We start from the raw sequence: 23,949 nt of genomic DNA, 5'->3' as shown, positions 1-23,949 counted from the left end.
TGCCTGTGAGGGTAGCGCTCCACAGCCTCTGTTTTACTACCTTCCTTTCCTGTTCGTCTGTTTTAAAGTGATTTATGTAATTAGAGCCGCATTACATATAGACAAAGTCCAACGGTGGGCTCAGATGTAACCCTCAGCCTAGTTTTCAGCTCAGAGACAATAGCTGGCTTTGTGCTGCACCAGCTTGCAGTTTTAATTCCACAGGCAAATAAGACCAACTGCCATTAGCTGTAATGTTTGCTTGTGTGAACCTGCTTTCACTGGAATCAAGGCGGGGTGTCTATCTCTGACATCCTTCTATGTTCCAAGCTACCTGCATCTTTCTGTTTTATTTTTGTGTTTAGAGATGTTTCACATGGATAAAAGAACTTCCTCTGAGTTTAAAGGGAAATGATCGATGGTTCTCAGCAGGCTGTTATGCAGATGGCATCTCCAATAGCTGAGTGATAGACACCTAACATTCAGTAGATGCCACTGATAACTGATATTCATCATTTTTAACGGTCTGAGCAGCAGTTTTCTGTAGTTGCTGGTTATTTTTCATCATTCCATTGTTCATGCTTATTAATAATACACTGATGTTAAGAGGAAACGCATGGAGAAGGTGGATCTTTTTGGAATAAGATTTCATAATTTGAATACTTTGTTGGGTGTTGGGGCACAATTTACCTGAATTTCTGCTGAATCTTGAATTCCAAAAACATTAATTATTGTTTTACCAGATTAATATATATACTGTTGTGTCCCTTTCTTAGAGAAAAATCTCAAGACAATTTAATGACTCCTACTTCCTTAAATTGTAATCCTCCATAATATAATTCTTATGGTTTAAAGCTGGGTCTTTGAGGGCCGGTTTCCTGCCTGTTTTAGATGTTTCCCTGCTTCAGCACACCTGATTTCCATTGATGACTGAATATCAGACATTTGCTGAACTGCAATCACCTGAATCAGGTGTTTAAAAGCAGGGAAACGTCTAAAACAAACATCCTACAACATGTGGATGTATCCCTGAATCAAGTAATTGCATGTACCCAGAAGGTAACTCATTTGGTTCAGGTTTGTTGGACCAGAGACACATCTTAAAGCTGCAGGAAACTTGTCCATTGAGCGCTGGAGTTTAAGACCCTCATTTTAATAAGGAACTGATAATATTTCTCTGGCTGTTTGGAGCATATGGAGTAATGCAGCACTGCCCTCTCCCCACCTGTTGCTGCACACTGCGAGGCAGCAGGACAATAAAAGGCTGCTACACATTTCTCTCGCTTACTTGATTTAGGGTTGAGAAAAACAGTAACAGTCATGAAGGAATGCCACACATCTCTTTTATTAAGGTCACGCTGGTTTAAAACCACAATTTGAAAACTGTGAGTGACATGTCTGTTGAGCAGCAGACTGAGGCTGGCTGGTTGAGCCGGTAGCCTGACTAATCCACCAGCTAAAATCTACTTGTTGTACTTGTTACTGTTTTATAGATGAGAACACTAAAAATGTATAATATTCTGTTCAATAAGCATTTAAAATCCATTCATCCACCCTTTCTTTGTCTTTACCTATATGTGGTTGCAAGGTTGAGTGGTGGGGGTGGGGGGGCTGGTCATTGGGCGAGAGGTGGAGTTCACCTTTGAAAGGTCGCCAGTCCATCACAGGGCAACATAAAGACACACATGGCATACAACCATGCTCACACACACTCATACCTAAGAGAAATTTAGAGTAACCAAGTAACCTTACAGTCATGTTTCTGACTGTGGGAGGAAAATGTGGTACCTGGAGAGAACCCACACATGTTTCTGCATGGAAACTCCATGCAGAAACACTCCAGGCCAGGATTCTAACTCAGGACCTTAATGCTGCAAGGCAGCAGTGCTAATCATTGCTCGCCCTTCTGCCTAGAACTTAAAAACTACCACTGAATCTGGTGGTTTGTCAAATTATCAATGTATTATTTTAGCAGCAGTAGGGATAACTGTTGATTCTCGTTTTTTTTTTTACTGATTGTCTAACATTTTTGTTTTATGTTTTTGTGTAATCTGTTGTGGAAAAAAATGAAAAATAATCATGCATAGGTACTTTCAAAGAGATTCAGCTTTAAATGATTGATCTTTTCAGCAGCATGGTCTTCCAAAAAAACAGCAAAAATAAGCTGAAAGTCAGCTTCTTTTTCAGTACTGACTAAATTGTCCTGGGAGTCCTCCAGGGCCTGCTCTCAAGCTCCCCTGTAGTGTTTTTGTTGTTTCCCTCATAGCCGATGTCACTTTTTGTCATGGGCTGTGCATGGCCTCTTTGTTCGAAGACAATGAGCTCGATTTGTCTCCAAAATGTTGTAAAAACGTTTTTACTGGAAGCCAAGATGTGCCAAACTTACCCATGAGTTAGTCAGAGTTAGTCTGAGTAAACTAGACCAGCAGTCTTTATAAATTAACAACCTATCTGCATTCTTGTCCAGCCTTGGTAATGAGTTGCTGCAGAACAGCCTTCAGCTCACAGGGACTGAGCCAAAACCTTCAGGGCAAGGATACCATCCTAAACTCTAAATGAAAAGCTTTTTCAATTAACTTTTCTTTTTTTAGCTGCTTACGCAAATGCTTTCTGTGACAAATTAAATTACTAAACATAAATAATGCATTTTACTGAGGTCATGCAGCTTGCCTGTACAATGGGAAATATACAGTTTTATTTGTGAGCTATACAGGTCCTTCTCAAAATATTAGCATATTGTGATAAAGTTCATTATTTTCCATAATGTCATGATGAAAATTTAACATTCATATATTTTAGATTCATTGCACACTAACTGAAATATTTCAGGTCTTTTATTGTCTTAATACGGATGATTTTGGCATACAGCTCATGAAAACCCAAAATTCCTGTCTCACAAAATTAGCATATTTCATCTGACCAATAAAAGAAAAGTGTTTTTAATACAAAAAACGTCAACCTTCAAATAATCATGTACAGTTATGTACTCAATACTTGGTAGGGAATCCTTTGGCAGAAATGACTGCTTCAATGCGGCGTAGCATGGAGGCAATCAGCCTGTGGCACTGAGGTCTTATGGAGGCCCAGTATGTTTTGATAGCGGCCTTTAGCTCATCCAGAGTGTTGGGTCTTGAGTCTCTCAACGTTCTCTTCACAATATCCCACAGATTCTCTATGGGGTTCAGGTCAGGAGAGTTGGCAGGCCAATTGAGCACAGTGATACCATGGTCAGTAAACCATTTACCAGTGGTTTTGACACTGTGAGCAGGTGCCAGGTCGTGCTGAAAAATGAAATCTTCATCTCCATAAAGCTTTTCAGCAGATGGAAGCATGAAGTGCTCCAAAATCTCCTGATAGCTAGCTGCATTGACCCTGCCCTTGATAAAACACAGTGGACCAACACCAGCAGCTGACACGGCACCCCAGACCATCACTGACTGTGGGTACTTGACACTGGATTTCTGGCATTTTGGCATTTCCTTCTCCCCAGTCTTCCTCCAGACTCTGGCACCTTGATTTCCGAATGACATGCAGAATTTGCTTTCATCCGGAAAAAGGACTTTGGACCACTGAGCAACAGTCCAGTGCTGCTTTTCTGTAGCCCAGGTCAGGCGCTTCTGCCGCTGTTTCTGGTTCAAACGTGGCTTGACCTGGGGAATGTGGCACCTGTAGCCCATTTCCTGCACACGCCTTTGCACGGTGGCTCTGGATGTTTCTACTCCAGACTCAGTCCACTGCTTCCGCAGGTCCCCCAAGGTCTGGAATCGGCCCTTCTCCACAATCTTCCTCAGGGTCCGGTCACCTCTTCTCGTTGTGCAGCGTTTTCTGCCACACTTTTTTCTTCCTACCGACTTCCCACTGAGGTGCCTTGATACAGCACTCTGGGAACAGCCTATTTGTTCAGAAATTTATTTCTGTGTCTTACCCTTTTGCATGAGGGTGTCAATAGTGGCCTTCTGGACAGCAGTCAGGTCGGCAGTCTTACCCATGATTGGGGTTTTGAGTGATGAACCAGGCTGGGAGTTTTAAAGGCCTCAGGAATCTTTTGCAGGTGTTTAGAGTTAACTCGTTGATTCAGATGATTAGGTTCATAGCTCGTTTAGAGACCCTTTTAATGATATGCTAATTTTGTGAGATAGGAATTTTGGGTTTTCATGAGCTGTATGCCAAAATCATCTGTATTAAGACAATAAAAGACCTGAAATATTTCAGTTAGTGTACAATAAATCTAAAATATATGAATGTTAAATTTTCATCATGACATTATGGAAAATAATGAACTTTATCACAATATGCTAATATTTTGAGAAGGACCTGTATAATAGCTCACAAATAAAATAGTTGGCTGAGACTCAGATATTTCTGTCCCTGTCTTGTAGTTTTTTTGTAAATAAAGCCATTCTTTTATCAATGGTTTGAACAAACAATTTGTAGTTAAAATCTGATGTCAGCTTTGACCTCAGTTACATCAACCATGGGTACAATGTAGCATATAACATCTATAGATCTACATTAAATACTCGCTGAAAGTTTTTTTAAAGTTTCAAGATAAGCTGTTTTTTTTAAGCTGGTCATATGTTCTCTGATACTCCACACTGCGTACGTACGTTTGTGTCTTCATTTAGCAAAACAATTTAGTCTGCTCACATGCCGCTTGAATAAACATGCAGGAAGAGTATGTGCTTATCAGAGGAGAGTTAGTTATTTTGTAGTTGGTTGATTCTGGATAACTTGAGATGGACAGTAATCCTGGGATTATTTTTGAATAACTGCATATCCATAATGCAAATATTTCTAGGTTCAGGTTGAATGTCATTTGGATTATTTTCCTTTTATGCTGTAAAATCATTGGGTTTGTGGAGCCATCCACAAACCCCGTCTATTAAATACTGCACTGTATTGTTAAACCTGTTATCTGCCCACACTGTGAATGTTAAACGATGCATTTCAAGGAACAAGAATGATGTCATCAGTTGAAATAGACCTTGTTGGTTCCTAAATTGTAATTAAAGGGAGCTCCAAGATACCTCTCCTCTTCTGCAACAGTCTCCGGTTGTTTGAATTTTAGATGCTAGATAGGTTGTGGACTCTTGCTGGACGACTCAGAAACATTGATTAGGAATTTTCTACATCATTGTGGGTAATTTGGAGGTACCTTTTTGATTGTTATCTTGTCTTTTTGAGTGGTCTAATCATACGCCTTACTATACCAGTAGTTGCTTGCTATAAAAATAGAAGAATGAAGTATAACAATATGTTTGACCATGAAAATTGTGTTTATTAAGGCCATATCTTTTATTTAACAGAAGATACTGTGTCCAGTAAATCACTTAACGCAACCTCATATTTGGCGTCTGGCCTTGTGCACTGTTCTCAGGAGAATCCTTATTAGGATGTTAGTTAATTACAGTATTAAATATCTGCTTTGCATTTCTGTGCTGTATTAAGATAAATGACTTTACTGAATACCCGGGCTGCCCCAGGATTTTGAGTGATTCATAAATGTTGCAGCAGTAGTCCAGCAAAAGGCTGCTTAATCTAATGCTATGCTATGCAGGTGCTCTGCCTGCTGATGACGATTCACTCACATTGGCATGCTGAATGCTTGTATGGGCTAATGGAGTAATACCTATTTTTAGATTAATAAGAGATAATATTAATTCGACCACTTGGGAGCATTCATAGATTCTGTTAAGAGCATTGTTCCATAAATGAAGTAGAAATAAACTTCTTATTATTTTAAGAGGCAAAATAAAGACTATTGTACTGCCATGGAAGCCAACCAAAGAAAATGCTATCAAACTCCCTGTGGAGGATTGTTAAAATCTTTTTAGATGATAAAACATGTTTGAATACTTAATTCGTATTTGAATCATTTTCCAATTGGTTGACAATCCAAAAAAGAAAAAGAAAATGGCTCTTGGGGCCATTTGTCACATCGGAAGGAGTAGAATAGGTAAAAAAAAAAAAAAAGAAATGTTGAGCTTTAATTATAGAGGCACATTCTTAGTCCCTGTTAGCTACCTTTCAAACCATCTGGAAGAAACACTAATCACAGGTCCTAAGTCTGCAGCTCCTGACCACAGATGTACAGTAATTGCACTTACTAAAAAAGCAAAGCAGGAAGTTAACTGTGACATATATTTAATGGTGATTGTGGGAAATGCTTAATAAATGCTGTGGACCCCTCCATAACAATTTTTGTGTCTGCTTGGAAGATCTTGCAGCTTGTGCTCCACCCATCCTAGAAGCAAACCTGTATTTGAAGTTGGTCTAGATTTACACTTCAGCTCCATGGATGGAGTCAAAAAGTTTTCAGCATAGTGTTTTTCTTTACATGAAAGCTCATGCATTTTTTGATTATTTTATTGTTTTGTTTTTGACCCTTGTCAATCAGAACTCCTAGTAAACATTTTCTGATTCGTAATTGTCAGACCAAAGCCAGTTCTTCTATCCATCTCTGATGGTGTTGGCCTCTGTAGAACAGATTGAATATGGACCTTTTGTTTTTTTTATGGGATCCAGAACAAAAAGAGGAACTTATGCTAAGAGAAGGTGGCTGGCTGGGATCTGTATGGTGCCCTCTGCTCTAGTTTGCAACACTGAAATCCGTTTTGTTTGTTTATGGAACACACACACAATCATATACACAGACCCTTGTAGTGCGCCCCCTCCTCATTGTTACAGTTTCCATGGGTTGTTTAAACACTGACAGTCTTTTCCTAACTCTTTGTTTGGATGTGCTCCAATTGAAACATGTCTAAAAACACAACCATGATCTGTTTCATGAGGTAACGCTGTGACGGGTCTACAAAATACCTGGAACCTCTTACAGTAGAAAAATCTAGTGCAAGTTCGTGATCTGTTTCTTATGTGTTCAAATCCAATTTTGGTGAATAATATGTTTCTAGACACTACTTAGAAAATTTCTTGTAAAGACCAGTCATGGCATGTTAGCATTAATTTATTGGTATTCACATATAACCAATTGAAATTCGAGATTTTGCACCATGGTGCCTTGTCTGAACTTATCCAGAAGGGAGAAGGATTCTACGTGGGAGTCCGTATGACTCTTTGGCCTCAGGTGGGTGGAAATAGTTTTGGATTTTGATTTGCTCAGCTTTTTCAGCAAGGTGTAACTTTGCCTTCTGAACTGCCCAGGATCAATGCAACTTTTGTAATAAGAGCCCTACAAGTCAATGTAAAAGTTTGTGCATGCAGATGCTGAGCAGCATTTGTCTATCTGTGAAGATGAGTTTCTTAGGAGATTTTGACATCAAATGATTGTAAATTATATCATCTGTGTGATATGTTGAATGTATGAACAACCTCGCCTGTCAGAACAAAACGAGGAAGGGTTGTTAAATCACTGATGATATAATTTCAAACACATTCGGAGAACTTTAATTTGTGAAATCCTTTTGAGCAGAAACATGTTCATGAATCAGCAAATATCTAGAAAACTTTGAAAAAATACAGATACATAATGAATATGTTTACAGAACCAAGATAGCTAGTTCTAAAGCCTTATTCAAATCTTGACCAAAGAGCAAAATAGTTTATTTATGCTTTTCCTTAAATTAACATTTTAGTTTTAGAAAAAGAGAAAATGTTGATCCGAATTGGGATTAAGTTTGCTATACATCCAAAGTGTCAAGATTAGTCTGAAAGTCTGAATTGTTTTTCTATAGGTTTATAACTTTCCAATGTTTTTGTGGAGGGTTATAAGTAGGCTTATAAGTTTCTACAGGTTTTCTTTTTAAGGTATTTAATCTCTAGTCACTGCTTCAAATAGTGTAATAATAATTAGACTTTTTAAAATTTCATCTAGAAGATAAGGCAAGCCAATTTGTGTCTGATTGTACAAGTAATTTATTTTTTGCGTAATACGAAAATCTTCTGAAACAAAAACAATGTTGCCTGCTTCTGAAAAAATAATAGGCCCCATCTTCCTTCAGATCTAGGAGATCAAACAGCACCTGGAAGGAGAGCAACATTTATCACATATCTTAACTCTTTGGTCAGCAATGCCTCTGTTTTAGGTTCAGAGTAATTACTATCTGAGGTGTGTCTACTACCTACATACTTGAAATTAATTTAAGATCCATCTAAACAAGGTTTTATTGAAAAACTACCTTCTGTTCAACATTTGCTGTTTAAGCATTGAAATGACTTGACAACTTTACCTCCTATTGACTTTCTAAAACTTGTTTCGCTCCATTGAATTTCATCAAATTTAGTACAGGCATAATGAATGCATGGTACATAAATAAGCAGCTAACATTTATTGCACTTCAAGCAGTGCTTCTCAATCGGCATATTACATACAGTGATATTTCACTAAGAATAAATTTGCAATATATTGTGCACCTCTAGCAATGGGGCTATTCAAAAACAAAAACACGGCAGTCTCTATGTTGAGGGTGTAAATGCTACGTGAGTGGTTCACTCTGTTGTCAAGCGGATTAACATTATGGATGAACAGCGGGATAAATCATTGGTGTAGTTGTGTCAGGCAAGTCAGTCATAAGCTGTTTTTGGCTAATGGCTCTGCTGTCTAGCCTGAGTCTTCAGTCATGTTGCATTCTCTGCGTCCTTACTCAGTCAGCTGGCCTCTTCCTCAGCATCATTGAATATAATCCTTATATCTACTGAAAACCAAAATATCTTCTTAATCATAGCACAAAGAAGCAATAACAAACATGCTTTTCCTGGAAGCATCCATTCTGATCTTCCATGTTTTTGCTTTTGTACATTAGTATTCTCAATACATTCTGCAAGTGAATAGAATGAAAACCTATGATTTTACAAATGCATCTCTATTTTTCCCCTGAACAAAATTAGTTTCTTTTCCTGTCATTCATTCAACTTATGAAGCCAGAAATCATGCGAACCTACGGAGCCCGGCAGGTGTCAGCCAGTGGAAATCCGTGCTCACGCTTTACTAAACTGAGCGCTCAGTTTAACAATCTGTGCACATGAGTTACGAAACAGTGCTCTTGGTTTCTGCAATCTGTCTGCATGGTTTGATAAACTGCACGCTCGATTTTGCAATCCGGGCGCGCAGATTACTCAGTGACATCTGTCGAGATATCTCAGTGTAACAAAAATAAAATCATATTACAAGCTGTTAAGTGTGCCTTTTAAAACATGGCATTGCTTTAAGTTTATATATGACAACAGATACACTGAAGTTACCTTGCAGGTGTGGGCCATGCGTTCAAACTCTGGACAAATGTCACTGAGTAATCTGCACGCACCGATTGCAAAACGGAGCGCGCAGTTTATCAAACCATGCAGACAGATTGTAGAAACCGACAGCACAGTTTAGTAATCCGTGCGCACAGATTGCAAAACTGAGCGCTCAGTTTAGTAAAGAGTGAGTACAGATTTCCACCTGCTTTTTTTTTTTTTTCACCCACTCACACCTGCCGCCCTCCGTACAAATCAAATCAACTGTGGTGTTTGTTTCCAGGTTTTTAAACTACATCCTGGCCCTCAATTTATGTTAAGAGCCTGTGAGGGAAAGGGGAACGGCCATAAAATTATTATCGGGGTACAGTACGTAGCATACTGGTACACAGTGTGGCTGATGCATCTTTTATGTGTGTGCATGCAATAAAAATCTAAAAGAACTGCAAGCTTTCTTATCTGCAGCAACCCGTGGTTTTTTTTTTTTTTTTATCAGATCCTGATCCAGTGTCTTGTGTCTCTTTATAGATAGTCTTCACTATACAAAAGTGTGTTTGTGACATTGCTTATCAGCTTTTCTTTGGGGGTCATAGAGTTCGCTGCTGCTCTTGTTTATTTAATATTTTTTCCTTATCAGTGCTATAAGGATCTCATGGAAATAGATGATTAGCTCACATTGTATTGACATTCATAAATGGCCAGATTAATATCAGGTGATGAATTGAGGCAAACAAATTTAAATCACAACAGGTTTCGGTGATATGGAGGCTCGATAATTGCATGAATAATTATTGTTTTTGTAAAGTTAATGCACAGAATGATTTGTATTAAATGTATATTGTAAGCAGTGACAATGTATTATTTGTGTTGACCCTCTGATAGGCATTAATCTTGCAGCGTGAAATATTTTTGCAATAGTGTGGTTTGTACAGTTCTCCGTTATGTCCACAAACAGGAATTAAAGTGCTTATATGGTGCTGGTATTATATTTGTATAATTAAATTATGTTCTTTAAAACTTGCAGTAAAAATTTATTTTATTAATAAGAGATCTAATGAGGCAGCAAAAACAAACTACTGCAGGTTTGTTTGGACTCTGAAGCAGTGGACCGGATTCTTTAAGTTTTTTTATGTTGCAGGTACTGCAACTTCAGATTTTGGCTTTTGTTCTATTCTATTTAAAGAAGTAATGATTTGGAAACAGTTTTAAGTTAGATAAAATTATTGAAGAAATTCCTAAAGTTTAGTTTGCTGTCAGTGTTGTCATGTACAGTTAAGCCCAGAGTTATTCATATCTCTGGTAGATTTAAGTAACTTTTAATTACTTTAAACATACTAATTACTTTAAATTAATCCTTTAATTACTTTAATCTGACAGGTGTTCAGATTCTTTACATGTGTGAAAGGGAACATTAAATTGATTCTGGACACCATTTTTATGCTCACATTTATAGTGCATACCTAAGAAAGGGGAATATGATAAGATTGATAGATCAACAAAACAGCTGTTGTAACTTCTTTTTCATCATCATTTGAAATTAACTAAAATCTGTGCTGTAATCAAGGCTAACATTGAATTGGATTATGAGAAAGTTATCAAAATGGTTAAAAAGAACAACATAAACACCTTTGTTTGAAATTTTCACATTAAAACAAGCTCAGACCTTAGATAAAGAGTACATTTATCTGAAAAAAACTGTAACAGGATTTAGGCTAAAAGCTTAATTATTGGCTTTCCTGTTTATTAAACAATTTGTGCCCCTACTGACCACAGCTGAACTCCTATTGACTCAACATTACATTGTAATAGAAGCCCTCACCACAGCAAGAACTAGCCCCCCTTAACTACCAATACTTGCTGCCTTTACTGTCACTGTCTATTGTTGTGATCCCCCTGAGATACATTCCTCGCTCCGAGCCCCCACAAGCATGGACATAACGGTCAGCAATTTGTCGGAGTCACAGTTTGACAGGTGTTCTTTAAGCCTCCTGGGGCTAGAGGTTACATGGTCAAAGGCCAATAGGTCACTATGACAGTTACAAGCCATCAGATTATGTAAAATGAGCACCTTGTCTTCTCTAGCACATTTTTTTGTTTGTTTTCAGAGTTTATTCCTCCTTCTAATGACTAAAAAATACAATTTTGAATTTCTGACAAATAACTGTTTTTTCATGGATCTATATTCGAATTACACCCTTTACACCCAGCTTTGATTTGCCACATCACAACTTTACTTATTGATAGTTTGAGTTCTTTGAGTTACCGACAGAACCCAAAAACAAAGACGCACTCATTTAGAATCAGAATCAGAAAAGCTTTATTGCCAAGTACGTTTTTGGACATACAAGGAATTTGTTTTGGCGTAGTCGGTGCAATACACTACAAATTAAACAGTATAAACATATCTACAATATAATATAAATATATGTGCACAGTTTTAAGTGAGTGAGAGTAAATATAGAGCAGTATAAGATGCAAGAGCAATACAACAGTGCAGGTGATCATTGTGCAAGTATGGCAGTGCAAGTAAAGCAGGAGTCCATGCTGAGCGTTAATGTAACGCATAGAGTTGCAGGTTACAGGTGTCCTGTCAACAAAAAAGGGGGGGGTGTGGGGGAAAGGGAGAGTGTCAGGGTGGTTTCCGGGCTTTGTTAACCAGGCTGGTGGCAGATGGGAAAAAACTGTTCTTGTGGCGTGAGGTTTTGGTCCGGATGGACCGCAGCCTCCTGCCAGAGGGGGAGAGTCTCCAAGAGTCTGTGACCGGGGTGGGAGGGATCAGCCAGAATCTTCCCTGCCCGCTTCAGGGTCCTGGAGGTGTACAGTTCCTGGAGCGACAGTAGACTGCAGCCAATCACCTTCTCAGCAGACCGAATGACACGCTGCAGCCTGCCCTTATCCTTGGCTGTAGCAGCGGCGTACCAGATGGTGATGGAGGAGGTGAGGATGGACTCAATGATGGCTGTGTAGAAGTGCACCATCATAGTCTTTGGCAGGTTGAATTTCTTCAGCTGCCGCAGGAAGAACATCCTCTGTTGGGCTTTCTTGATGAGGGAGCTGATGTTTGGCTCCCACTTGAAATCCTGGGAGATGATGGTTCCCAGGAAGCGGAAAGATTCCACAGTGTCAATTGTGGAGTCACAGAGGGTGATGGGGGCAGGTGGGGCTGGGTTCTGCCTGAAGTCCACAACCATCTCCACTGTCTTTAGAGCGTTGAGCTCAAGGTTGTTCTGGCTGCACCAGTCCAACAGATGGTCCACCTCCCATCTGTACGCGGACTCGTCACCATCAGAGATGAGTCCGATCAGGGTGGTGTCGTCTGCAAACTTCAGAAGCTTGACAAACTGGTGACTGGAAGTGCAGCTGTTGGTGTACAGGGAGAAGAGCAGAGGAGAGAGAACACAGCCTTGGGGGGAACCAGTGCTGATGGTCAGGGAGTCAGAGACGTGCTTCCCCAGCCTCACGTGCTGCTTCCTGTCAGACAGGAAGTCAGTGATCCACCTGCAGGTGGAGTTGGGCACACTCAGCTGGGAGAGCTTCTCCTGTAGCAGAACTGGGACAATGGTGTTGAAGGCAGAGCTGAAATCCACAAACAGGATCCTGGCATAGGTTCCTGTGGAGTCCAGGTGCCGGAGGATGAAGTGAAGAAATAAAAAATATATGCCGTTTCACTGCTTCTCTTTTCAAACCTCTCGGACCAAGGTTTTAACCTGGGCCTTTGGCTCCTAAACTGGGTCTAAGGTGACTTACAAAGCATTAGCAAACTTTGCTTTGAAGAATCTGTGTTTAATATACCATCCAGTCCAAATCTGACAAGTCTACAAAAGACCTAACGGTCCATATTGTTATAAAAACTGAGAACAAAAGGAAAATGGGAAATTTATAAGATATGTGATACAAACATTTGCCAATGGGCTGTTTTCTTTATCTTTTGAGGCATTGCTATATTTAAAAATAAAAACATGCGAATCATGACGTCTTACAATAATCCAATTGCATGTTCATTATACTGATTTTGCTAATCTGTTTGGGTGATCCTGATTATGAGTCTCTTATCTTACAGTGCAAATTGCTTGATGTAGATGTTCAAGTCTACACAAAAAGATACAAAAAACTTTCTGAGAAGAAGTTAGAATAAAAATTTCTTTACATTTTTTAAAGAATTTGTCTGTAAAAGTCAAATCTGTGGCTCCTGGTGCCTTTCTGCTGTTTTTGTGGAATAACTTTTGTTTTTTCACTCTCCATCTTACCACACATACTTCACATGCCTTTGCTTTTGATAGCACCCAGCAAAGTTGGGGAGAATTAAATGAAACAGCATTGCAAAATCTGCCATAGTTTATCTTTGTGGATCAGAAATAACATTGATGTTTTCTACAAAACCATGACATTTTTTCCATTGTAATGAGACCTTCTGTTTTATAAATGTAAAAGTATTTAAAGAGAAGGGTTTGCAGACATCTTGAAATAAAGCTACTTCTCACATCATAAAAACTTAAGATTCACTAGATAGTATGTTGGTGACCAAAATTATAACCAAACTATTGTAGATAAGACCTCTCAAAGGGTGAACTCTGCAGCCAACAATACAGTTGTGTCTTGTATTCTGGTGGCACAGAACTTCCAGTCCCCTCTAAGACTGACTTTCTTCAATAAATAATACACCACCTGGAGTCAGCTTGCTACCAGCTAATTGTTAGGATGACAGGAATGTTATTATAGGTCAGGGCATCTGATGGGAGCAACAGACATTTTCCATGACCAGAAATAGGATCTGTTTGGCAAGACGTGTTTGAGCTGCCTGGCCGTCCTTAAATTAGCCATAAAACAGACCTACCTCAAGATGTGACAAAGGTGGAGTATTTAAAACCATTGTCAATGTTGCCTAGAAAATACAGGGGTTGGACAATGAAACTGAAACACCTGGTTTTAGACAACAATAATTTATTAGTATGGTGTAGGGCCTGCTTTTGCGGCCAATACAGCGTCAATTCGTCTTGGGAATGACATATACAAGTCCTGCACAGTGGTCAGAGGGATTTTAAGCCATTCTTCTTGCAGGATAGTGGCCAGGTCACTACGTGATACTGGTTCGGTAGTCCTTGGCAGTGACACGCCCATCTAGCACAAGTATTGGGCCAAGGGAATGCCATGATATAGCAGCCCAAACCATCACTGATCCATCCCCATGCTTCACTCTGGGCATGCAACAATCTGGGTGGTATGCTTCTTTGGGGCTTCTCCACACCGTAACTCTCCCGGATGTGGGGAAAACAGTAAAGGTGGACTCATCAGAGAACAATACATGTTTCACATTGTCCACAGCCTAAGATTTGCGCTCCTTGCACATGTTTGGCATTGGCATGAGTGACCAAAGGTTTGGCTATAGCAGCCCGGCCGTGTATATTGACCCTGTGGAGCTCCCGACGGACAGTTCTGGTGGAAACAGGAGAGTTGAGGTGCACATTTAATTCTGCCGTGATTTGGGCAGCCGTGGTTTTATGTTTTTTGGATACAATCCGGGTTAGCACCCGAACATCCCTTTCAGACAGCTTCCTCTTGCGTCCACAGTTAATCCTGTTGGATGTGGTTGGTCCTTCTTGGTGGTATGCTGACATTACCCTGGATACCGTGGCTCTTGATACATCACAAAGACTTGCTGTCTTGGTCACAGATGCGCCAGCAAGACGTGCACCAACAATTTGTCCTCTTTTGAACTCTGGTATGTCACCCATAATGTTGTGTGCATTTCAATATTTTGAGCAAAACTGTGCTCTTACCCTGCTAATTGAACCTTCACACTCTGCTCTTACTGGTGCAATGTGCAATCAATGAAGACTGGCTACGAGGCTGGTCCAATTTAGCCATGAAACCTCCCACACTAAAATGACAAGTGTTTCAGTTTCATTGTCCAACCCCTGTATGTTTCTTACTTACAATACAGAAACACGTGTGTCTGAGTTTAGTTGTGGTCAGATGGATACGCTTATCAGTCAGTAGTAATTTCTACAACTAATATCTTTAAGTATACACTATTAGCAAAACTGGGATACCCTTGTATTTAGCTCCATCTGACCAGCTTTCTTGTCCCTGTTGAGGAAGAGTATCCCCTCAGCATGATGCTGCCACAACCATGTTTTACAATGAGGGTGATGTGTTAAGGGCGATACCACACATAGGGGTTTGCATGGAAGCGAGAAAGATCAACTTTGGTTAGATCTTTTTCTGCGTGTTTGCTGTGTCACTAAATGGCTTTTGACAGACTGTAAATTGAATTTCCTGATGCTTTCTTCTTACCAATCTGTCATAAAAGCCAGAGTGAGTACAGCACTAATATTTGCCCTGTCAACAGATTATTCTTCTTAAACTGCGGATCTCTGCAGCTCATCCAAAGCTAACTGTTGGCTGATTTTCCACATCTTCACCCCTGATCTGTCTGCTGTGTTGTTAATGTTCTCTTAGAAACCACTGAGGCCTTCACAGAATAGTTTTATTTATTTATACTTGGATTACATTACACCCAGGTGGGCTCTATTAACTTGTTAGGTTTCTGTATAGGCATTTTGTTTTGGTGGATTTTATAAGGGTTATGCACTACTCATAAAAAGTTAGCGATGTTTGAATTTTCGGTGAGATATCAGGATGAATCTAAAATGCACTATAACCTTAACAGGTGAACTTAATGTGACCTCTAAACCTTTGAATGCACGTGTCTGACTGTTCAGTGTTTCAGTACTTTTTGCACAACTTGCAACCCATTAACAAGGGGCTTAACAGCAAAATTCACAACAGGTGTTTGATCCATTAATCGACCAATAAATTTAATGATTCAATCTGAATTGGTATTTAAACAGTCCTCCTCATCATGCTGTTCACATTTTGACATCATGAGACCAAGAGAATACTTAACTTTCATTAGCAGTACCTCGCCATTGTGAGGCTTCAAACGGAATCTCAGACAGAAATGGCCACTGAGCTTAGAGTGTCACAGAATATCTTCAGCATGTTGCAGCAGAGATTCATAGAGCCTGGAAGAGTCACAAAAAGGCATAGAAGTGGACTTCCTTTGGCCACATCCCACACTGATGACAGCTTCATTGTGAACAGTGCCCTGTAGAACTGGATGATAAATGCCACTCAACTCCAGGCACATTTAAGGGAGGTGACATGCACCCAAGTGTGACATCAGACCATTCAGAACCATTTACATTAGTGTGGTCTGAGTGCTAAACAAGCTGCAAGTGTACCTGACCATACCACCAGGAACAGGCATCATCTTATTGCAAGGTCCAGGGAACATTTACACTGGACGAGGGACCAGTGGACCTCACTGCTGTTCTCTGATAAAAGTGGATTTACGTTGTGCAGAAATGACGACCGCTGACGATGTTGGAGATGTCAGTGAGGGCACTATACATCAGTTACTGTTGTTACCAGACGAGCCTTTGGTGGTGGTGGTGGTGGTGTTATAGTGTGGGCAGGTGTGTCTAGTCAATACAGAACTGCGCTACACTTTGTAAATGGTACAGTGACAAGCCCAGTCACTGTGCCCCTGCATAAACAACACAGGCCTAATTTCACCTTTATTGACAAAGCTCCGCTCATCAAGGTCGCATCATTGGGAACGGCTGCTGGAGACTGGGGAATAGCATGGCCATCACTTTTTCTAGTACTAAATCCCATAGAAATCCTATGGGATCAGCTGAGTTGCCATCTAGAGGCTTATAAATCTGTACCCCAGAACCTCAATGACCTGAGGGCCACCCTTCAAGAGGAGTGGGATGCCATGCCTCAGCAGACAAGAAGTTATCTTCACAAGTCGACTTACAGCATAAGATGTCATTGCCAAGCTGCAGCTGATGTTTAAGGTGGCATGACACATTATAGAGACAGTGACATTTTTGTTGTGGTATACCCATCAGTTTTGTATACTTTTGTTTCAAATAATTGTTTAAGATGAGAAAATCAACATTGCATTCTTCTACCTAAATGCCTAACTTTTATCATACAGTATCGCGGTAGCATGAACGTTTTATGCTGTCAATAAATTTCACCCAAAAGTCAAATATCTCGTAATTTGTTTAGAGTAGTGTATGTCTACAAAGGGAAAAAGGACATATCCTGTCAGCTTAGGTAATATTTGTTTATGGTATTATCTATATGGTTGTTTAAATAGCAAATGATTACAATGATGTTTTTTCAACAACAAAAACAACTGCCTTCTGTCTTCCTTATCCTTTTGATTTATCAGTGCAACCAGAGATGTAACTTTATTAACTTTTTGATTGATCAACATAACCAGCCATATAGCTTTACCAGTCATTATGGCTTAACCAGATCCATTTGTCCTTCGTTCAACCCACCGTTTATATTTATTCCTAAAACATGTGGCATCCATTAGATCTTTGTCATCATATCAGCTCTCTGAATGTCTGCGACATGTAAATCCTACTGTCCCTATTTTATCAGCTTTGCATACTAAAAAGCACATACATTTTTTATGTTTAATTATAGCACACAGGATGAAACAAGTTTATTGTTTATTTGTGATTAAAGCGGTGTGTTAAGCTTTCTCTGCTTGTTTTGTACAAGTACAACGGCATCATTGTCGTAGTTCGAGTCCTGCAGCAAACAGGCTTAATAATAAACAGAGCTTTACTTGGTAACGACAAACACACATGGAGAAAACAAAGGTGGGAAGTGAGCGGCTGTGCTTCTACCAGTCACCTGTTGTTGTCATTGTTTCAGTGTAGCAACATGATACTTCCTTCAGTGTGTGTGTGTGTGTGTGTGTGTGTGTGTGTTCCCCCACAAAACTGAGACGTGGATTACTTAAAAGTTCAATATTTAGTTGAGGTAAAACATTTACTTAAATAATAGTAATAATCCAGTTAGAATCTGTGAATTAAAACTCCAAAACAAAAGCATTTACTGTTCTGTAAGCTGACATGTAGGTGTGTCAGGTGTTTGGAGCAAGTGGACTTTATATCAAACGTTTCACAGCCACAACGCTTGTGGAAGAGACATGCTTGACAGTCCTAATGCAAAGCGCTGAGATGTCAGGTAATCAAGTATATGACTTTCGGTCTTTGCTCATCTGAGAGGTGCTCTTCCTCTGCTGTTTCATTGGATCACATTTTCATGTATATATGAAGGAAACTAAGATATTTTTTCTAAACTGTGGACTTATTTTCCCTGGTAACCTGGTGCCAAATATTTCATATTTATTAATTTATTTGACACCACACATAAAAATGGGCTCCAAGTTCCAGTTTTAAATAATGTGTTTTTTTTAACAAGGCCTGAAAAGATTTTTTTTGGGATAGACTCAATTCAACAAGTTTTACCAAGTCACTGTTTTCTGAGTCAGAAGTCTAGTCTTTCTAGTTGCAGTGGCTTGTAAAAGTATCCAAACCCTTTGAACTTTTCAACATTACAACCACAAGCATAAATATATTTTATTGGAATTTTATGTGAAAGACCAAGACAAAGTGGTATACAATTGTGAAGTGGAACAAAAATTATTCATGATTTCTTTTTTGTTAACAAATAAAAAACTGAAAAGGGCATTTTGCAAAAGGTCTCGTCTGACCACAGCACCCTCTACTACATGTTTGCTGTGTCCCCAACATAGCTTCTAGAAAACTGCAAACGGGATTTCTTATGGTTTTCTTTTAACAATGGTTTTCTTCTTGCCACTCTTCCATAAAGACCACATTTGTGCAGTGGATAACTAATAGTTGTCCTGTGGACAGATTAACCCAGCTGAGCTGTGGATCTCTGCAGTTCATCCAGAGTCACCATGGACCTCTTGGCCAGATCTCTGATCAGTACTCTCCTTGTTCGGCCTGTAAGTTTAGGTGGACGGCCTTGTCACGTAGGTTTACAGTTGTGCCAAACTCTTTCCATTTCCGGATGATAGATTGAACAGTGCTCCATAAGATGTTCAAAGCTTGGGAAATCTTTTCATAGCCTAAGCCTGCTTTAAACTTCTCCACAACTTTATCCCTGTACTGTCTGGTGTGTTCCCTGGACTTCATGATGCTGTTTGCTCCCCAATATTCTCTTAACCAACCTCTGAAGCCATCACAGAGCAGCTGTATTTGTACTGAGATTAGATTACACACAGGTGGACTCCATTTAGTCATTAGCAATTATCGGGCAACTTCTAAAGGCAATTCGTTGCACTCAGAGTAAAGGGAGCTGAATACTTTTGCACACTGCACTTTTCAGTTTTAAAGAAATCATGTATAATTTTTGTTCCACTTTACAATTGTATACCACTTTGTGTTGGTCTTTCACATAAAATTCCAATAAAATATATTTTTATTTGTGGTTGTAATGTGATGATATGTGGAAACGTTTAAGGGGTATGAATACTTTTACAAGCCACTGTAAGTCTTGGGTCAAGCCCCAAGTCCAAAGCTTTGAATTTCAAGTCTTCATATAGTCTTGTGACTGAATATTTAAGTTAATTACAGAGTAAAAATTTATATTTTCCATGATTCCTAAATTGCATTTTAAAGGGTCAGAAAACTAATGATGTATTTTACAGTAAATTTTTACTTACAATTTTCAGTCTGGGATTATAAAGAACATCCATTCTATTCTATTCTATTCTATTTTATTCTATATTACCCCATGTGACACCAAAAAATATTTTTTGTTTCTAAACTTTTTACTCTACCTAACGCATTTCTTATTGAAATAATACCTATCAAATAAAACAGATTTTCTATAAGATTATTGTTACTTTAAAGTCAAACTGTATGTAGTTACATTTGTGTCAGAATTAAATAAAAATATAAAACATATTGTTTTCTAGAGTTTAGTTCTAGAGTTACTTACTTTACAGATTATTTTACTGGGGGATTTTGTTGTTATTTGATTCGAAAAAAGAGTTTCACTTGAGTAATGTTTTATTTAAAATATTTCATGATTAACACTTCACAAATGTAAAGATTTGCTACTTTTCAGGTTTTGGTTAGATTTTTTTAGTAACTTTGAGGTTTTGATTTTGATTTCCAAATTTTCTTTTCAAACCACACTACGATCATACTGAGATTGTAATTAGCAGACTGATCCATACTAAAAATATACGTAAGTGAACCAGCACTATTGGCCATGCATTCAAAGTTGCTTTCCAGCCTTCATGATTTAACTAGCAAGCAATAATGTTTCTTTTGTCCTAAAGGTAACATTAACTGTACATTAGTGATTATAATAACCTTAACTTATTTTTATTTTATTCCTTATTGAAGGAAGTTGGACTCTCTTACCTCTCTTTCCATATTTTTTGACCCACATGTTTTGCTTTCTGTAGTTTATTTTGTTTTGACCATTTCATAATTTGTGTCGCAAATGAACCAATTTTTCTCTGGCCTTCCACTCGGCAATACAAGAGTAATTCTTCATGTTTCTCTTGACAGGATGTTAGAAGCTAGTTCTGGGGATTCTGGTTAGTTCTTTTAAACTGGGGGAAAACTGATACTGTTAGTTAAATTGAGAAATCTATAAAGCACACATTTTTGAAAAATACTACTTTGATTTGTGTACGACTTTGAGTATTTTTTGAAGTCGAATGGCTCAAGTCTTAGTGATCTCACGGGTCAGTGGCTTTAAAGTCACAGTTATGTTCTGAGTCTCTTATGATCTCATCAAGTTGAGTGTAAGTCAATAAACTTGTGACTAAAGTCCAAGTCTTGTTTTTGAGTTTGTCAATGTTTGTCTTCCCAATATTAGTGTGTTAATGCTGCACTGGGATGTTTGTGCTGTTATGAACCAGAGAAACATTCATGAAGAAGCCTAGACCTGTTCAAAGGCTGCAGAGGGAACTGTGCTTCATCCTTAGTAGCTTAGTAAATTAAAAAAAACCTAACAGTAAGTGGTCAATCCCATAACAGTAGAGGATAATGGCTTATGTACCCACTACATTAAAGGAAAATATTATTTTTACTGATTTACCTCTTTTAGTTAAAGTAATTAGATCAATAACTGGTAAGCAGAATAATTCACCTTGTAAAAAACTCTAGCCCATTGGGCATATAACAGATTTTGTCTGACTAATAGGCAGTAATGTTTACTCAGTCTGACATTATGGTAGGTTTTTAACATGACAGTGACCTCCTGACATTTCTGACTGTGGAAACATTGAACAAAAAAGGGTAACTACATTAGGCCAAGCTGTGCTTTAACACCTTGTTTCTTTGGAACCAGGAGGTAGAATTTCACCATAAGCTTGTGCAGCCATTAATCTTCTTTTCATACTTCAGTCATCTTACAACACGCCTGACCAGAACAACGGCGTTGTATTACAGAGCTTCTTGCTTTATAAGCAAATTCCATGACAGTCGTTCTGAAATTATTGCGAGACAGATGTGCATATTGAAGTGAATCCAGCATCTGCAGCTGCATGCAGTAACCAGCTGGAATCTGAGAGATTTACTTTTGCTTTTCTCAAATGCTCTTTCATCACAAATAAAGTTCTAGTATACATTTTTTTTTTTTTTTTTTTTACTATAAAGGGTTATGTCTTTCAGTCTGGTTAAAAAAAACTTCTTATGGAACAGTAGTAAGAGTAAACATTTGTAATTAGCATCACATACATCACTGCCTGTCAAAGCTTCCACAAGCGTCCTCAAAAGCAATTTTTCAGTAGTATATCCGCACAACACACACACATACTTAAAAAGCTTAAATAGTTAGTAACTTACTAAGCTCAATTTAGTGGGTGATTATTTAAAATCTTTGCAGCAGGAGGAATAATCTTTTAAAAAGAAATAGTATCACTGCTCAGATTTTATTTTAAACTTTTTGTATAAATTATGCGAAACTGAGGTATTTTTATTGAAGGTTATCCTATTCTCTCTCCAGTGGTGTAAGGTGAACAACCCTTATTTATAGGATCCACGAGTTCATTTCAAATATTCATTTATTTAATTGATGTTGGTAATTTTTTATAAAAAATAAAAGAAAGCAGTCCAATTATTGAACACAAAATGACTGAAAAGGTTTAGGCTGAAGCAGTTCTTCTTTGCTTTTGGTTTTGTGTTTTTGTTTACCTTTTTAGCTAGATGTTTCTTATTTGTGTTTTGTATTCATGTTTGTTGTAGTTTTCTGCTTTGGTTATCTTCTGCCCCCCAGTGTGCTCTCCTCGCTCCTAGTTTCCTTGGCGTTGCTTTCCTGTTTTCTTAGAATGGTTTCCTTATTATGATTATTATTATTTATCAGAGTTCTCTGGCACTCTCTTATTTATTAGTTTCTTTTCTGTTACTCCTCTCGTAATTTGTTTTCCCCTTTTAGTTATTACTCGGTTTAAGTTCCCTTTATTCTCCTGTTTTTCTTAGCTTTGTTCCCCTAGTTCATCTTTGTTCTCCAGCCTCTCCTTTTATAGGTTAGCTTTAGTTATTGTTTACTTTTATTCTAGTCCTCGTTTCCTCAGCTTCATTCTTAGTTTTATTCTATCAGTGTTGGTTTGAGTTTGTTTACTTTTATAGTCGGGGTTTCCTTATGGTTTCTGTTTTACAAAGTTCTTAGGTTCTTGTGTTCCCTCCAGTTTCTCAGTTTCCTTCAGTTCATGTTTATAATTGATTCTTACGCTTTATTTTTATCTTGGTTTATAATTTCATTTAGGTCTGCTTACTATCTTGTCTTTAGTCCCTTTCCTCATGCTTTGGTTTTATTAGGTTCACCTGCTCCCTCTGCCTCCCTGCCTCCTTGTCTCACCTGTTCTTAGTTCCTTTGATTACCTTCCTTTGTTCTCCCTCTGTATATTAGTTGGTTTTGTTTCAGTTCCCTTTGCTGGTTCCTCTCGTCTCACACCTTCGTTCATTGCCCTCGTCCATGCTTCGAGTTCCGCATGTTCCTGCAGTGACTTTGTAAGTTTGGATTCCTTACTCTGGTTTACACCTACAGTGTTTTATTACTTTGGTGTTTTGAAATAAACTGAAGACTGCTTTGAAATGCTGTCTCTTGTCTGTGCATTGGTCCAACCCAAAACCACATCGTGACATTATCTTTCTTAAAGAAATCCTGTACACTTTAGTTATTTATTTTCCATTTATGTCAGAAATGATCATTATCTTGAAGTTGAACCAAGATTTACTTTACATTATGTGTTTCTGAACTCCTAAAGAAATATGATCCCTGATAGACTGGCAGACCGCTTTATTGGATGAAAGGGGGCTTAATCTTGATGGTGCTTCTTCACTGTGGTTGAGATGAAAATACTTCAGAAACCTTTTCATAAACTGCATTAATGTGAATCTTACATTAGAATTTAATAGTTCAAAGCTTGTTGATATTTGTTTTATTACTTTTTACTTCTTGGCTTTTCCACTTCCTTCAGAAATCTGATGGTTTTGATTTGGACTTGGGAATTACTGGATACCCAGACAGTCTAAGGGTTTCACTTATGCCTTTTTTAATATAATCAATTTACAAATAAAAAAAATCCCCTGTGTTAACAGCTGCCTTTTGCCTGCTCATCCTTGAAAATCCACACACAATTTACTGAAAAAAGTGACACAGAAAAGTCTTTATTTTAAATATTTTATCAGACTTCTTCCTTTTTTTACTACCACAGACAAATCCAAGTTTACTAGCTGACTAGATCTAGTCCTCGTCCTTTGCTGTTGCCCTGCTAACCTGCAGGTTGACAGCTATAGTAGAAGTACTAGAATTAAATAAACTGACTAAACTCAGCTCTTTTTGTGTGTGAAACTGAAAACAGTGGTCACCCAAGTAGACACAGACCGAAGCTTTGAGTGACCATTAGAGAGG

The 23,949-nt window shown here is 38.4% G+C and overlaps 1 protein-coding gene across 1 annotated transcript in view; it reads left to right on the top strand.

The window, feature by feature from the left end:
• Nucleotides 1–23,949, top strand: part of vgll4b (vestigial-like family member 4b) — a 49,796-nt gene that overhangs the window by 2,724 nt on the left and 23,123 nt on the right. The gene's annotated exons all lie outside the window — the stretch shown is intronic.

Source organism: Girardinichthys multiradiatus, chromosome 20, assembly GCF_021462225.1.
Source record: "Girardinichthys multiradiatus isolate DD_20200921_A chromosome 20, DD_fGirMul_XY1, whole genome shotgun sequence".
Lineage (NCBI taxonomy): Eukaryota > Metazoa > Chordata > Actinopteri > Cyprinodontiformes > Goodeidae > Girardinichthys > Girardinichthys multiradiatus.
Note: the sequence above shows the minus strand (reverse complement) of the source record. Positions and strands in the feature narration are given on the sequence as shown.